Below are 17,444 nucleotides of genomic sequence, written 5' to 3'. Positions count from 1 at the left end.
TGCTTCCTGTTATTATAATTGCGCATGGCCTTCTGCTGTTTGACGCGAGGTACAGCCATTCTCTTTAAAAACCTTCTCCAGATGCATTAAGTCTTTGTGAGGGCTATCAGCATCCGATATTACATGCGCACGATGAGGGCAGCATACACTACTTTGCTGCCTCGCGCATGTCACCTCTTAACGCATGAAGCGTAACCCGCTAGTACGATTCGCATACGCGGAATTCGCTAGAAATACCATGTCTGCATCAGGTCTCTTCAGTACTTCGTCTACTCACCTGAGGATAGCCGGACGTCTCTGGGCCGAAATATCGTGGCAGAATGTTGATGGGTGCCCGGCTGCAAACCCGAAAATTACTGAGAGATAAATTCTTTATCCAAGGCATAGATTTCATGGATAACTCTATCTGTACAAGTGGAGGCTGCATTTACCTACCACGGACTGCCTCCAACAACTTTCGAATTTAATCTCCCATCTTGCATTTTATAAAACTTATTTGACCGGAGAGAAATATCCACAACTCAGATCATTTTCCAGAAGAAAAGTTTGTCTTTTTGGAAGCAGATATAAATTTGAACAACTTTTTAACATACAAGGTTAACAGAAGACAACCTAGGAAATAGCTTAAGACTCAGTATCAGTGACACAAATCAAGATATCAACAATATTGTGTTAAAAATTCAAAATCGCATTAATCTGCTGTTGAATATTTTTTAAAATCAATAAACCACTTAAAATACATTTAAGTGTAACTTTTCAGATTTCCTAATGACTGATGGCAAAATTTGTTCAGCGTACTGGATTTAGACAAAGTTGCTATGTTTCACATGGATTTCTGTGCAATCACATGATATTGAAAAGTTTTATTTTGGGGTGTGAGTTATTATGATGAATTGTAAGGAACCGAGACACCGAGTTAAAGCAAGGCGGGAAAATTAACATATGAAAATGGGTTGTCGTGTATTGTCACATTCACGGACGACAAAATCCCTCCTTATTCGCTGGACAAGCTGCTGTCAGGCCATGTGAGCTTCATTTGGGCTATATGGCCGAGTTTTTGTATTTCACTATGTATGATAATATTCATGTTCTCTTCAAAAGCTTAGGGGTGAGTCCCAATACATTATCTGCAAACCTTCATGTCACAGACGTGTTGGAACTTAAGCATTACAGGCGCTGCTATCGCGTTGCATGAGTACTGTCTTCTTATTGACTGTACGGTCTGTAAAAACTCTGCTGTCATTGGTGTGAGCCGTTTCGTCCTTTTCGTGCGGTATAAACAACATACGATTTGTGCGTACCATTAGCAATGGTAAAAATTTCACACGGAAGTCAAGAGCCCCTCGCACGTCCAAAACTATTGTCAATATGTCAATATAATGAGCGTCTGAGGGCGAGTGTTATCTTATTGTTAATACTAAAAATATCGAGGAACGGTACTGATACCATCCAAATTATTCTCAATATTGCCGACATGTATTGAGCGTATGAGGACAATTATTATCAGATTGACAAATCGCTGTTCTATACAGGTGTTTACAGGTCTTTCTCTTATAAACATTAGCAACTAGTTACAGTCTCTTGTGGACGTATTATAAAATTGCAGCTGTTGAATCTGTGGGTCGGTGTTTTATCTGCCAGCTCTCTTCCTGAATGTACGTGTCTCACAGCTTTCGCTTCTTTTCGGGCTGTACACCCTTCAGTCTGGCTCCGGCAGAGCTTTGTCAGCACAGAATGTAAAACATCTATGCCTCTTAGAGAATCGGTTTGCAGAAATAAGGATCACTTTTTAATCTGGAAACCGCCTGGTTCTGAATTTCTGGCACATCTACTTGACAATCCAGATGCCCAGTTCCCACTACCATCCATCCTCCGCCATAAACTTTTGAGACACATCGTTGTATGCCTGGGCTGATACCTCCATATTGCATGCTGGATTGTGTGCCCCTCTTTAGAAAGTGAGCTGTTTATATCAATCGTACAAAACAATCAATGAATGAATAAACCAGTTTTTATTATTAATGGCATTATTAACTGGATGGAGAAACGCTTGTCTGTGACACACTGGAAACAACCAGCAGGCTGATGATGAGATAAATGAAACAATACGAGATGTATAACAAGAATTGTTTGTGGTGTGAACACAAGAAAACACTGCAGAGCCGTGTTTGAGGACCTAGAGACACTAACTAATGTTTCCCAGAATAATTATTCATTAAAAATGCATCTGTTTTTCAAGTACGAACAGTTCACTTAATGAAATCAATACAAGAAGTAAGAATATTCTTCTGAAAACCTTAAATTCCCTTACTTTGGCCATGACTCGGGTCCATTACTCAACAACACGCATTTTCTATAACTTTTCAATAGCCACAAAAAGTTTAACTACCAATAAAATTCAGTTTAGGAGAACCCTAAAGGATTTATTGGTGGTCAGTTCCTTGTGCACTCACGAACTTCTTAGCAGAATTGTCTGATGTGTATATATTACTAATTATATCAAATAATACGAGTGCTATGTATCTCCAATCTGAATTCTTCTCAAAATCAGTGCAGTAATGCCGTCACTTTAAATATATGCTGTAAAATGATTTTTGTAACTGATGATATATGGCTATAATTGCCTAAGAACTATCATTTGCAGCTCAGTGTATTGACACTTACAAGATTTGTAGCAAATTTGACTTTACCTTTTAAATGGAACATATTTATCATTTTTGATCTATTCCACATCCTTGAGGACTGCATCATTTGAGATATATGTTAGATGCATTAACACTTATTTTGTTCTTCGAAAAAATTTATTGTGTAATATTGTTTTCTCACATGTTCTGTATGCTGAAGGATTCCCTCGGTATGGATGTACTGAAACAAAATGAACATTTAACCTAGTTCAGTGTGTCAGGCAAAGCTTAGCGATATATAAAAGCATACCATTTTGTGTGGCCCTGTACTGTTCGCCGTACAGACGATAGACGAGTCCATGAGCCCTGATGACAGTGTGGGAAGCCAGGTAATCACCGATGCCTGACGCGTTCTGCGAGGGCGCCCGACCACCAGAAGAAGCGTAGCCAGGGGTGAAGGCTGCCGGCTCGTTGAACGTGATCCACCACTTCACCGGAAGAACCATGGCTGTCAGGCATGTGTCACAACGGGCAGAGACCCATGCCAGAAATAGTGGAGACATCGGTACTCACCCTGTCACCAAAGTTCTCAAACAACACCCTAGCATACTCCACGAAGTAGTCGGCGAGGAGTGGGTTGGGCCATCCTCCGATGTACTGCAGTGCTTGCGGTAGGTCCCAGTGGTACATCGTCACCTGCACACCATATATTTTCAATCTCATACCATATCATATTTTGATTATGTTTCTCTAGCATAAATTTGGTGATTCTCTGTTAAAACTTAAAATCATGCACTCTGTACAACTGCTTTATGGCGGGAATATATATAGTCCACGGAATGTAACAAAATGAGCATCTCTCAGTACTGGCTGGCTGATCGTTGTATATATTGTGTCCTATATACAGTGTTAGGCCCAGACAGAAATTTCGATTTCCCACACGATGCAGTCACGCAGCCAGTTCAGAGAGTCACATATGGGCCTGAATGCTGGAGTGCAGTGGTCCTCAACTTCACGTTGTATACTTCAGTACCTTCTCTACAAAGTGTTTTATGATTACTGAGAGTAACTTGTGCTACAGACTAGATTGATTATGGACATGTTTTATTACTGCTCTAAACCGCTATGTGCTTAGCTCGTGTATTGGAAATTTATTCGCATACATTACAGTTCATTAACCGGATACTGCATACAAGCGATCTTGTTAATTTGTCCGTATCCAACCCTTACCCAACCTCCTGACTGGTCTGATGCGGCACATGATGGATTCCTCTCCTCGTGCCAATCTCCTCCTATCAGTAGCACACAACATCAAATATATGTTGTCTTTTGATTTACCCTGCAATTATTCCCTTTATAAATGCTTCTAGTACCACTGGAGTTATTAACTAATGTCTTAACACTTCTCCTGCCCCTCCTTCTAGTTACTGTTCAACGTATTCCTCTTTCTCGCCGATTCTACGGAAATTACCCTCATTGCTTATCACTACTTTTAACTTTCAGCATTATTTTGCAACATCACATTTCAACACTCCTTGATTCTGTTCTTTTCCAATTTCTTCACAACCAATGTTTCACATCCAGAAGTGCATTCTCAGAAATTTCTTTGTCAAATAATGGCTGTGCTTTACCATAGTAGCCTTCTCTGTGGAATGAATGCAGCCCTTGCCTTCGGTAACTCGCTTCTTACTCTGTCCACCTTGCAGTGCTTGGTTTCAAGTCATATGAATACCTTCATGTTACCTGATAAATAGTCTCTAGTTCTGCTTCTTAAAACTTTTGGCTTACTTTGGCTTTCTTTCGCTTACTCACAACCGATATCTGTGATCAGTAGCCTGTTCATTCCTTGCAAAAAGTCCTGATTTATCCACCGATTCGCTACGGGCGGCAACGTTATCAATGAATCATACCATTGGCTTCCATTCACCCACTATTTGAATCACACCTCTGAAGATTTCTCTTATGTCACTCATTACTTCTTCGACGTACTCATTCAGCAATGGAGAAGAATAGCTTCATCGTTGCTTTCTTGTTCTGGTATTCAGTTCGAAGTGTGTTTTGATGCAGCTTCCAGTGTTAGTCTATGCTGTGCAACCTTCATCCATTTGAACCTGCTTGCTGTGGTCAGGTCTTTGTGTGCCTTCATAATTTTTGCCTCACGGCTCTTCCTCCCCACCCCGTCCTCCTGCCATTACCAAAATGACTATTCCTTCACGTCTCAGGATGTTTTCTATCAACTGAGTTTTCAATCAAGTTCCGTCGTACGTTACTCTTCTCGCAAAAACAATTTGGTACCTCTCCATTAGTTACTCAGTCTACACATGTAATCTTCAGCGTCCTTCTCTGGCACGTAGTTTCGAATGTTTCTTTTCTCCTTGTAGGAAGGGTTCAGACTAACACAGTTAGAAAAAACTTACTAAAACTTAAATTTGTATTCGATGCTAACAACTGTACGTTTTTCAGAAATGCTTTTCTCATTGATGCCAGTCTACGTCTCATATCCTCATATCCTCTCTACATCGGCTATCGTCAGATGTTTTGCTGGCAATGCAGCGGTATTTGTCTCTTACTTTTAATATTTTATTTTATAGTTTAATTCCCATAGCGTCGCCTGATTTCATCCTACTGCATCCCATTGCCTTTCTTTCACTTTTGTAGATAGTATTCTCATAACTTCAAGACACTATTCGTTATGTTTGACTGCCATTGCAAGACCTGTGCCGCCTCAGACACAACTACAGGGCTGTCGGCATACCTCAAAGTATCCATTTTCTCTTTTAGTACTTTAATTCCGTTCCCAAATTTCTCCTTGGATTCTTTTAATGTTCACTCAATGTGCACACTGAATCCTTACTGACTCCATTCTCAGCTACTGTCTTCCTTTCACGGCATTCGGCTCTTATAACTATTATACAAGAACTTTCACCCCCAGTATTTTGTTTCTGGGTTCTTCATTGTTTAAAATTGAGTATTCCAGTCAACACTGTGCATTTTTCTCCAGATTTACAAATACTATAATCGTAGGTTTGGTTTTCTTCATTCTACCGCATAAGATGACCCGTAGGGTGAGTATTACGCAATCCGACATTCCCCACGGTTAGCTTCAACAATGTTTTCTATGCTTCAGTAAATAACTCTTGTGAAATATTGCTGCTATGCTTTATTTGACCGATTGATCTGTAATAATAAAACCCGTCGTCACCTGATTTCTTCGGAATTGCTGTTACTACATTGGTCTAGATGTCCGAGAGAATCTCGTCAGTCTCATATATTTTGCATTCCAAGTGAAACAGTCTTGAAATGTGTTCTCTCTAGGACCTCAATAATTCTGATCCAATGCCGTTAACTTAGGGTGCCTTACGTATTTCAGTGTTCTGGCACATTTTTCTAGCAATAGCATATGACCTACATCATAGTCATTTGCTGCCTCTTCCCTATCCACAATATTGCCTTGCATCTCGTTTCGCTTGCATAGTCCTTGTAGATATTTATTCCACCTTTCTGTTTTCGTTTCTTTCTTTACTACTGGACTGCCATGCGAGCTCTTGACACTCATGCAGCTTTTCCTTTCCTTCAAGGGTCCTTCTGATTTTCCTTCAGGTGGCGCCTATCTTTCCCATGGTCATGCATGTTCCTTCAGCCTTGCACTTTCCTCCGCCCATTCCCATTTTGCCATGTTCAGCTGTCGATTATATTTTTCGCACACTCCCCTCTGTCGACATCACAGTCTGATTTTTATATCTTCCCTTTCACCAGTTAAATTCAGTACTTCGTGCGTTATGCAGCGATTTCTACAGGGTCATTTACATGTTTTTGGTCCTCACCTGCCGTTGGAATATCATTGCTCAGAGCTAGAATTCACTTTATATTATATTTGTTTCTCCTGTTTCAGTTGATCGTTGCACATTGCTCCCTTTGAAACTAGAAACAAACTGTATCTTCAATTCACCCAAGTCTTAATTTCGTGCTTCTTCAAATTAAATCTGCATAATTTATGGTCGGAATCGACGCTGTTTTATAATTTAAAATCTGGTTTCGAAATATCTGTATTACCACTACATAACGTAATAAAAACCCAATAGAGCCTCCAGTTCCCTTGCATGTATAGAAATTTCTTTCATGAGTGTTAAAAAAAGTGTTTAATCTTTGTGCTATATGCAAAATTCTTCCAGGGGTTCACAGTATTATTAGTGTGATTATCAACTGAATTCATGTGGACACTAACGAACATCTCTTTAGGTATGGCGATGTAATTATTAATATTCTTAGACCCAGTGAAACATGCTAGTTTATTAACAACAGATGACATTGGAATGTTTGTACTGTCGAACTTTTGTTGAAATATCGAACTCTTTCTACAAAATGAAGGTCGTGTATTGTAGGACAAGATTTTGTGAAATGACATCATCAAGTATAGATAACACCATATCTCATGAATGACTGTGTTCCCAAGCCCACCCACGGCACTATATGTAAGAGTTCTCGGAGTCTAGTTGCTCAAGAAAGCGAACCAAGCTTATTTTACTTTCAATACAAGTTGACGCACGGCTATACATGAAGAACGAAACATCTTGCTCCATTCATCAATTCGTGATTACACAACGGTAACGTTTTATTTGCTCGGACCTACACGTTATGTTTTTCACTTACCATGGGCTAGATTCCGTTGGCGAGCAGCTCGTCGATGAGGTTGTTGTAGTAGTCGATGCCTGGCTGGTTGATGATGTCAAGATCTCCAGTGGGCAGGACGCGCGCCCAGTAGATGGAGAAGCGGTACACGTCCACCTGTTCGAAAACGAGGAGAATCATGTAAGCCACCAGCATCTCTGTTCTTCAATACCTAATTGTAAGAGTACGGGAACGGCGTATTAACTACATTGGACATCTTCTTGAAGAGTTCTTCTAGAAAGATTTCTTACGTTCAGAAAAAAACCATAATGAGTGAAGAGTGCCGGACGGTGTGGCCGAGCGGTTCTAGGCGCTTCAGTCTGGAACCGCGCAACTGCTACGGCCACAGGTTCGAATCCTGCCTCGGGCAAGGATGTATGTGATGTCCTAGTGTTAGTTAGGCTTAAGTAGTTCTAAGTTGTAAGGGACTGATGACCTCAGATGTTAAGTCCCATAGTGCTCAGAGCCATTTGAACCGTTTGAGTGAAGAGTACAGTTAACAGTGTTGGGAGCAACAGATACACATCATATGTATGTTAAAATGTCTTTTATAGGTTTCTAATGAATGGGAGTAGCCTGAATTCGACTGGTGAACTTATTGAAATTTTACCAGACTGAACTATTTTATTCCAGAGAAAAAAGAAAATAATTTTTCAAATTTTACAGTAAAATCAAGATAACTAATAAGCTTTCTGTGACCCTTAACATTGGAATACCCGCAGGAACAGCAAAAAACTAAATTTTTCTTTTGTGAATATACAGTATAGCAGGAATAACATTAATTGCGCAGGTGATTTGGAAAACAGGACGCGAAAATTTGTTCGCTAAGCTGACGTTTCAGATAGTAACATTGCTTCTAGCCTGGTGGCCAGTGCTAGCCTGCTAGTTCTCAGCGACCCATGATCAAATGTTTTTGGTGGGTCAGAGATCTTAGGAATGTTCTGGCCAGGGCAACAGCTGAACAACCTCTGTGTAGAATGCAACAGTTTCGGAGCTATGGTCTTAGGCTCTTATACTATGGCCGCTGGTGATGAGTCGAAGTGATGCATTGATTCCCAGGTGGCTGTCTCTACCTCAGCAAGGTACAAAGTAGCATGCTTGTCCTAGGCGAGGAGTCCAGGGCGGCTGCACCCTGCCTCAGCGAAAAACAGTGGCAAAAAACCCTGCTGAGTCACGAGCGAAGTCAGGTGAGGCGCTAGACAAGCCGCAGGAGCATGTGTAGAACAACCAGTTGATACCCTGACAGCCAGGGACATGGTGCGCTGCCTCGCCCGTAGGCGAGCTTGAATCATCCAGGAGGCAGCTCCGTCTGTATGGCTCTAGTTGAAGCACTGCCAGCATCAGATCACGCAGCGGCGTGTAGGCCAGAAAGTAGGGGAGCCAGCAGCCGGATGTAGATGAGGCTGGGTGACTTTTCAGCTGGTGCGAAGTACGTCTCGGTGTCCATGGTGGTCTGCGACAACATACGGCCAGAACTGGGCTCGACCATATGTTGTACATAGGGACCATCGAGGCAGTGCCAACATGCATCCTCAGCGATTTTCTGGCCCTGGCAGCGCAGTTACTCAGACAGATAGCTGACCCATCTGCCACGCGTTGTGAAGTCTATCACAGTGGTGTTGGCATAACACTCCACCCCCCCCCCCCCCTCTCCCTCTTAGAAGATCTGTTGTATCAAATCCCAGTTCGCTGCTAATTTGTCAACCTATTAGAAACAACACTGCACTATTTACAATTTTGTCATGTATTTAATGACGCTTTCATAGCAAAAGTCTTTCCTCTTAGTCCAATACAGGTAATATTTCTATGGATACATGCACACTGAAGTCTACTTGAACACTAGATGTGACCCAGAAGTTGGTCTACAATGGACTGGTTCGAAAGAGTGATGATTCCAAACTGTAGATACACAAACACTAGACAGGCGAGGACAAGGATTACTATGGTACCTGAAGACGAGATTCCTGTCACTATGACTTGGTATGTATTGGGATACTGCTGAGGATGTTGGAACATTCGTTCTGTGCTAATGCTCCCAGTCTGTATTGGTATGACCCCATGTCAAGAGCAGAGTAAGTTGTGATTTAAGGTGCATTTAGGAAGGTCAGATTCATAGTGGGTAATACTTCCATAGGATTGTCAAGCAGGTGCAGCAGTGGAAATGTTTTGTTTGTAGCCGTGGCCCCTGTTGTTCTTGCCAGAAAGCAGTTTCTGAGGTACCACTTTGCGTACCATTTGGTAGTAATCCGTTGCCTCACATATCAACACTTTCTGTTTTCTTTGATTGTTCTTGTTCAAAACAATTTATAATAAGAGTACCATATACAGAGTATACCAAGTCATGTCCCCCCGTCTGAAAATAAGGTCGTGTTGCTGGCATATATCGTCAGCTTCGTTCTACACCTGTCCTCCTAGAGTTGTCTCTGTGACAGTTGGGACTACTGTGGATGGACACGCGGTAATTTCCTCTCTCTGGTATCGCTGCACTTTGTCTCTTGACATTACTGAATGTTTCTTCCCATCTGTTGCTCTTACCGAAATTTCCTCATCCTGACTTTCACAAACTTTCCACAATTACTCCATTTTATGGGATTGCAGGACACTCATATCTGGCATATCTGGTGGTATCTTGACAAGATATTTTCCTTCAGGCCTATAATTATTTCCAATCTAGTTGACAGCTCTTCCCACGCAGACCACCCAGAAACTGAGTTGTTGGTAGCAGGGTAGAAGTTAGCTGTCCATGGTCTGTAAATCAGCTACTTCTATGGAAGTATCCCGTAAACAGACGGAAAAAGTGCCTTGCTAGTGCCAAACAAGTATTTAACAGTTCTAACCAGACCCTGTACTACGCTCACACCACTATTAATCAAACTGGCTGTGGTACTTACATGACGAATACACACTAAATGGCAAAGGTGTTACATCAGTTCTGCCATAAAATTATTGCCCTCGTCGAATATTAACGTTTCAGGAACACCAAACTTGATCAAGAAATTATTTACCATCGGGTGCGCTACAATGTCAGCTTGCTGATTTGGAATAGCCACCAGTTGCACCTTGCATGAAAAATGTTCTGCTATAGTCAGCACATAGCATTTCCCTGCCAATAATTTGCAAAGACTTATTAGCATCGATTAATCTCTGAAGTGGAATACTTGATAGCTCAAAAATGGTCCAAATGGCTCTGAGCACTATGGGACTTAACATCAGAGGTCATCAGTCACCTCGAACTTAGAACTACTTAAACCTAACTAACCTAAGGACATCACTTACACCCATGCCCGAAGCAGGATTCGAACCTGCGACCGTAGCCGTCGCGCCTTTCCAGACTGAAGCGGCTAGAACTGCTCGGTCACAGCGGCTGACAATTGATAGCTCAACTCAGCTCAATGTGCACACAGTACGCAGCTCCTCAGACACTTTGCCGGATCCTGTTAACAAGTACAGTACCAGTACTGTTTGGCTACCTCCATTTCCACGATTCTCCTACGCCATGCCTTGATAAGCCTTGATCACAGGCCTCACTCAACGCTTCCCCATCCATCATTGCTGGAACCATAACATATGGCTTAAGTTTTGTCTTCTCACTTAACACACTGTGAAATGGTAGTTGCATCGTAGATAGTTTACAGTCTTCGTCAGCTGTTTACTCAACCTGACGTTCTCTACTGATGTGACTAAGTCTTTGTAACAAATAAACTTCCCTACTGAGGCCATCTGCATTCTTGTGACTCTTTCCAGGTAAATGGATTACCTCAAAGTTCGTATTCGCTATGCTTCAGCGCTCTATGTGCTTTTATCTGATGGATCTCTCAACCGCAATAGCCACTTTTATGTGACATGATCCGTTGCTAGAATAAATTTTCTGTCGCATAGGTATCATCAGAAATATGCTATAGCATAAATGGGGCTTAACATATGGCTTCTCTGTACCCGAATTTTTCCTCTCCATTTTATATAGTTAGTGTGATTCATAGGATATCAGTTACCATTGTCCATTTACTTCTTGACCTAATACATAACCAAACATTTAATTATTTGCGTCAAAAAATAAATATGGAGCATCTGACTGGTGGTCAACAGTTCTTTTAATCCTTTTAACATGTTTTCATTCCCCAATTTGCACTGGAATTTCGTCGTGTACCTGTTTTCTGTAAGTAAGTGAAAGGTCATGCTATTTCTGCAAATTTCGCGGTAAGTTCTTTCAGTAATTCGCTAAACCCAAATATAAATTTTTCCCTATTCAAAGCACAGAGAAATCTTATATGGTCTTCATCAATGTAGGATCGGTCCAGACTCCATCGCAACTAATAATACGGCCCAAATACTGTACCTCTTGTAGTGTGAAGAGAGACTAGTGTTAAGAGTCCTGCATCCAACCTGTGGAACAACGATTTTAGTCATTGCACGTACTCCTCTACATCGTTTTCAAAGAGTGTTATGACATCCAATACACTGTCTTGGTCTTATCTCTCGCAAAACTTCATCTAACAAACGCTGAAATGTTACTGGCACATTTTCCAAACCAAACACAATATGGTGGTATTCGTCGTGCTCAAAGATTGTAAGTAGGCTGTTTAGGTTTTTATATTGGTAACGCTACGTAGCGCTCTATATGAAAATCACTGACTGTGCTATGTGAAGTCTGTGGCTGGTTGGCATTGTTGAAATAGTCGCTATTGTAGTGTTGGGCAGTTGGATGTGAACAGCTCATAGTGTTGTGCAGTTGGAAGGTGAGCCGCCAGCAGTGCCGGATGTGGGGAGAGAGATGGCAGAATTTTAAGAGCGGATCATCTGGACGTGTGTCCGCCAGAGAGAGTAAATTTGTAATATGGACATCATGAACTTATATATACATATATATACAGGGTGATTCAAAAAGAATACCACAACTTTAGGAATTTAAAACTCTGCAACGACAAAAGGCAGAGCTAAGCACTATCTGTCGGCGAATTAAGGGAGCTATAAAGTTTTATTTAGTTGTACATTTGTTCGCTTGAGGCGCTGTTGACTAGGCGTCAGCGTCAGTTGATGCTAAGATGGCGACCGCTCAACAGAAATCTTTTTGTGCTATTGAGTACGGCAGAAGTGAATCGACGACAGTTGTTCAGCGTGCATTTCGAACGAAGTATGGTGTTAAACCTCCTGATAGGTGGTGTATTAAACGTTGGTATAAACAGTTTACAGAGAATGGGTGTTTGTGCAAAGGGAAAAGTTCTGGACGGCCGAGAACTAGTGATGAAACTGTAGCACGCATCCAGCAAGCATTTGTTCGCAGCCCAGGAAAATCGACTCGCAGAGCTAGCAGAGAGCTGCAAATTCCACAATCAACTGTATGGAGAGTCCTACGAAAAAGGTTAGTTATGAATCCTTATCGTCTGAAATTGCTTCAAGCACTGTCTGCAGCTGATAAGATTGAAAGAATCGATTTCTGTGATTTTATCCTTGCTCAAATGGAAACAGATAAATCTTTCGTTTCAAAGATTGTGTTTAGTGATGAAGCTACTTTCCACACTAACGGGAAAGTCAACCATCACAATGTCTGTTTATGGGGCACTGAGAATCCGCGGGAAACAACTCAGTATGAACGTGACTCGCCTAAGGTGAACGTTTTCTGTGCCATTTCAGCCAATAAAGTTCTTGGTCCCTTTTTCTTCGAAGGTGCTACTGTAACTGGACTACAGTATCTGGAGATGTTAGAGAACTGGCTATTCCCTCAGCTCGAACAAGAAGCACAACAATTCATATTTCAGCAGGATGGAGCGCCACCACATTGGCACTTATCTGCCCATAACTACCTGAACGTCAACTACTCGAGGCGATGGATCGGCCGCCAGGCAGCCTGTGACAGAGCACTTCATCACTGGCCTCCAAGAAGCCCTGATCTTACCCCCTGCAATTTTTTCTTATGGGGGTATGTTAAGGATATGGTGTTTCGGCCACCTCTCCCAGCCACCATTGATGATTTGAAACGAGAAATAACAGCAGCTATCCAATCTGTTACGCCTGATATGCTACAGAGAGTGTGGAACGAGTTGGAGTATCGGGTTGATATTGCTCGAGTGTCTGGAGGGGGCCATATTGAACATCTCTGAACTTGTTTTTGAGTGAAAAAAAACCTTTTTAAATACTCTTTGTAATAATGTATAACAGAAGGTTACATTATGTTTCTTTCATTAAATACACATTTTTAAAGTTGTGGTATTCTTTTTGAATCAACCTGTATAATGACTTTTGAACATTATTAAGGTAAATACATTGTTTTTTCTCTATCAAAATTTTTCGTTTGCTAACTATGCCTATCAGTAGTTAGTGACTTCAGTAGTTAGAATCTTTTATTTAGCTGGCTGTATTGGCACTCGCTGTATTACAGTAGTTCGAGTAACGAAGATGTTTGTGAGGTAAGTGATTCATGAAAAGGTATACGCTATTGTTATTCAGGGCCATTCTTTTGTAGGGATTATTGAAAGTCAGACTGCGTTGCGCTAAATATATTGTGTGTCTGTTTAGTGTTGATCACAATGACTAAAGATAGTAATGTTAGAGTAGGTTCAGTTTTGCTCAGCCGTATGAAAATCAAATAACGTAGAGGTTTATCAGCACAGTAATTCATAAAATTACCCAAAGGGCACGTTTCAAGATGTGTAAATGCCGTTTTCCGTCATTCCTCTACTGCTGCTTCCAGCTTTCCAGATTCCGTCGAGAAAAGCATCAGTACTGCCCCCAAACTGTACAAACTTTCACTTACGTTTGGTACCGGGTATGTGTCTGTAATCAGATTACAAGATATTTGTAGTCACAGCAAAAGTGATAATCTTCAGTTCGATCAATACCATTTTCTCTTGGTGTTCGCCAAAGACTGCTACTTTCCTCAATAATGCTGTTCCATAAATTTTGTTTAAAGAACTCCGTCACCAGGTGCTCTTTATGAGGTCCAGGCATTGGCTTATTTCTAATTCGGACTCTGTGTTGTGCTACAGGGGGTGCTAGGAGAGCCCAAGAAAGATTAAACCGGTCTTCAAACTCAAACAATTCCTCCTTGGATAATTTTTCCGTTCCTTCGGAATGTTTTATCTTCTCCTATAATTACATACTGGTGGCTTGTTTATATATAGTGTTCCAGCTCTTCATATTTTTCCGTTCCTTCGGAATGTTTTATCTTCTCCTATAATTACATACTGGTGGCTTGTTTATATGTAGTGTTTGAGCTCTTCATGTCAAGAATATCTCTCTTCAGAATCTCCTAACTGGTGACCAACAAATCTGTAGACAGGTTAATGTCTTCAGTCCCCAAGTTATCTATTCTGAAGGGCACAACCTGTTCATCCTCCACCTGCTGTACACGTAAAATATTCCTCTGTACAAAACTGTTTGATTTTACTAATTCATCATTTTTCTCCCAGTGGATTAATCACACATAACCTGTTTGCAAACAGATGAGCTCCTACACTCATCCACAGCACTTTTCCCATAGCTTTCAGTGTTTTATGAGGCGAATTAATTCTCAGTGGTCTTGAACACAGTTCAGTTTCACCAAGGAAATGTAGCATAGACAACAGTTTTCTCCAGGTTGGCCAGAGACAGTGGTTATGTGAGTGTGAGCTGTGTTTTCTACGTTAGAAGAATGCCTTTTAGCCGAAAATCCGTGTGTGTAGCTCTTTTATTATCGTCCCTGTCTGCGAGTCAATAGCAATCTATCATTTCCATAACGTCGTCGCTAAACTTACGAAAGATTAGTGCACTCCCGTTTCCAGTAAAAACTTGTGTTTTCCTCCATCTGCTAAGTGAGTTAGCCAAAATTCCGCCTCTGCACGTGTTTCTGTTATGCTAAATTAACTATCTCTACTCAGAATTCTGGAGAGACCGACTAAAAATTGGTTGCCACCTTTCAATAATATTTCGGTATCTGCCATGATCAGCCACATCGGTAGCATTTTACATCGGTTGTAAAAAGAAACCATTTCTTTCACGGAGTTAGGTAAGTGAATCCAACTCATCTGATACTAATGACATTCCCGTGACTCCTGTTAAGTCTCTCGGAGATTCTTACCATACCTTTCTTAATGCAAGTCACATGTATTGACATTAACTCTCCTATTTCCCTCCATGCATCTGTGGATGATGCTTTCTGACACACTGTTTAAATTGGCCGAATAATATCTACAGTTATTCTTTCTCCTATAATGCAGAATAAGCATAATTATTAAAATTAAAATAATAAAACAAAAAAATAGAATGATAAGAACTCAAACTGACCCTCTCTCCCCAGACTGTCAGATGTATGAGCACTCCTTAATTATTCATGATCCATCTCATACGTTTTCGCACCTCCTATTTAACGTAATTTAGCAGTATGCAACAACTTTAAATCTGACCAACAATTCAGTTTCAGAGTTGCCAAAATATTGTCCACAAATGTGAACACAGCCTCTCCTGTTTTACACAAAAAGGCGAGCTAGCTGCACTAGTTTCTGGGATGGACGCTGATAATTTGGACAAGAGTCTGGTTTCTTGTAATTGCTCTAACTACATATGCTCTCCGCGTTATCTTTCCTCATGTGAGCCACAAATGAAGGAAAGACGGAACCACCTCTGTAATGGTAACATGTTGTTCCCCAGGTTTACTCATTGCAAACCCTGAGTGTACGACAAAAGGACAAAACAAAAGGAAAAAATACAGTAAAAACTTAATACTTACATTACATTACAGTTTTTCCTACTAATGTTTCTTAATCCTTACATGTGAATGCTAATCATGCAGCTCTCTGTATTCTCGAGCAAACAGCCCAGGACCTTTACATTCAAAACAGGACACTGCTGAATATTGAGTTCATGGGACATTATGCTGCAGAAAGTTGCACTTCCACACTTATCTCGGCATATATGTTCATCTATTGTTATGTACCAAGTGAAATCAATGCTGAATCCATTTTCGCGAATCGCTCCTTCAGCACAGGTCTCCTATGTAATTGCTTCTCCATTGTCAATTAGTGGAGCAAATGAAGTCAGTTTTCCCTCATTCACTCCACTGAGATGATGACGCTAATTGCTGATGCACACATTGCTGGCACTAATTATCTATTTCTGGAAACACTGTAGTAGTGTCAGTGTTGTGGACGCTGCTATTTGTCAGGATGATCGACTGAGGAAGCTATACGTGAGGTGCATACTACCAGTTTCTCGGTAATACTCCATTAGCAATTGAAGTCTTTATGCACAGTGACTCTTGTACAATGGCTGCTGGTGGCAACTCCATGCGCTGAGGCCCAGGTGGTCACGGCAGCCTCATAAAATCACAGTGCTACATTCTTGGTTCGCGGCAGATGAGGACGGCATGTCTGTGCTCTTCCTCTGTGAAGAACAGTGGCAGGAAGCCTTGCTGAGTCTTGACTGACACACCTGGTAAACCGCAGGAACAGGTGTAGACCAACCCACCACATCTCTGGGAAATCATGTGTGTGGTGCATTGGACCAAAACCCAAGATCCATCGAGACATGCACAGGTCAGCTCGTGTCACCCGGGAGATGGCCTCGGCTGTATGATGCTGATTCAATCCCCACAATACCACATCTAGTATCAGCCCATAGACCAGCAGCTAGCAGAGATAGTTGGTAGATGTCGACGATGCTGGGTGATCTGTCAGGTGGTGCGGAGTATGTCCTGGAGTTGGTAGTAGTCGAAGACAACTTACAGCTAGGTCTCGGTTGCGAGAGTTTATGGTAGGTTTTCCCAAATTTCTTAAGGCCAGTTCCCACTTGTAGTACGTATTGATCACAGGATTGTAACATCAGATCACAGCCTGAGGTAATTATGCTCGCCACTGTGGCTAACAAAGGTCTTGCCTCAGTAGTATTCCAGCACTTGAAGGAAATTGGATTGGCAGCTAGCTGGCCAACGTGATCAAGGCTTGAAGAGCTGTTTGGAAGGTAGTTGGTGCGGCAGTAGTTAAGTCACAATAGTTTGAGGGACATGGAGTCTTGTTAATCTAGTTGAAATATGACATATATACCTCGAAAGTATCCCAAAACTACCGGCCTTAACACATCGGAATCTAAAAGCCACTATCCGTAGTACCATCTATAAGAACCAGAAGTGATCATGTTGTGTTCAAATGGTTCAAATGGCTCTATAGGACTTAACTTCTGAGG

At 41.4% G+C, this 17,444-nt stretch overlaps 1 pseudogene; it reads right to left on the bottom strand.

Moving 5' to 3' along the window:
- The window catches only part of LOC126281842 (myrosinase 1-like), a 106,082-nt pseudogene that overhangs the window by 41,297 nt on the left and 47,341 nt on the right, over nucleotides 1-17,444 (bottom strand).

This window comes from Schistocerca gregaria, chromosome 7 (assembly GCF_023897955.1).
Source record: "Schistocerca gregaria isolate iqSchGreg1 chromosome 7, iqSchGreg1.2, whole genome shotgun sequence".
In the NCBI taxonomy this organism is placed as follows: domain Eukaryota; kingdom Metazoa; phylum Arthropoda; class Insecta; order Orthoptera; family Acrididae; genus Schistocerca; species Schistocerca gregaria.
This window is presented reverse-complemented; position numbering and strand designations above follow the sequence as displayed.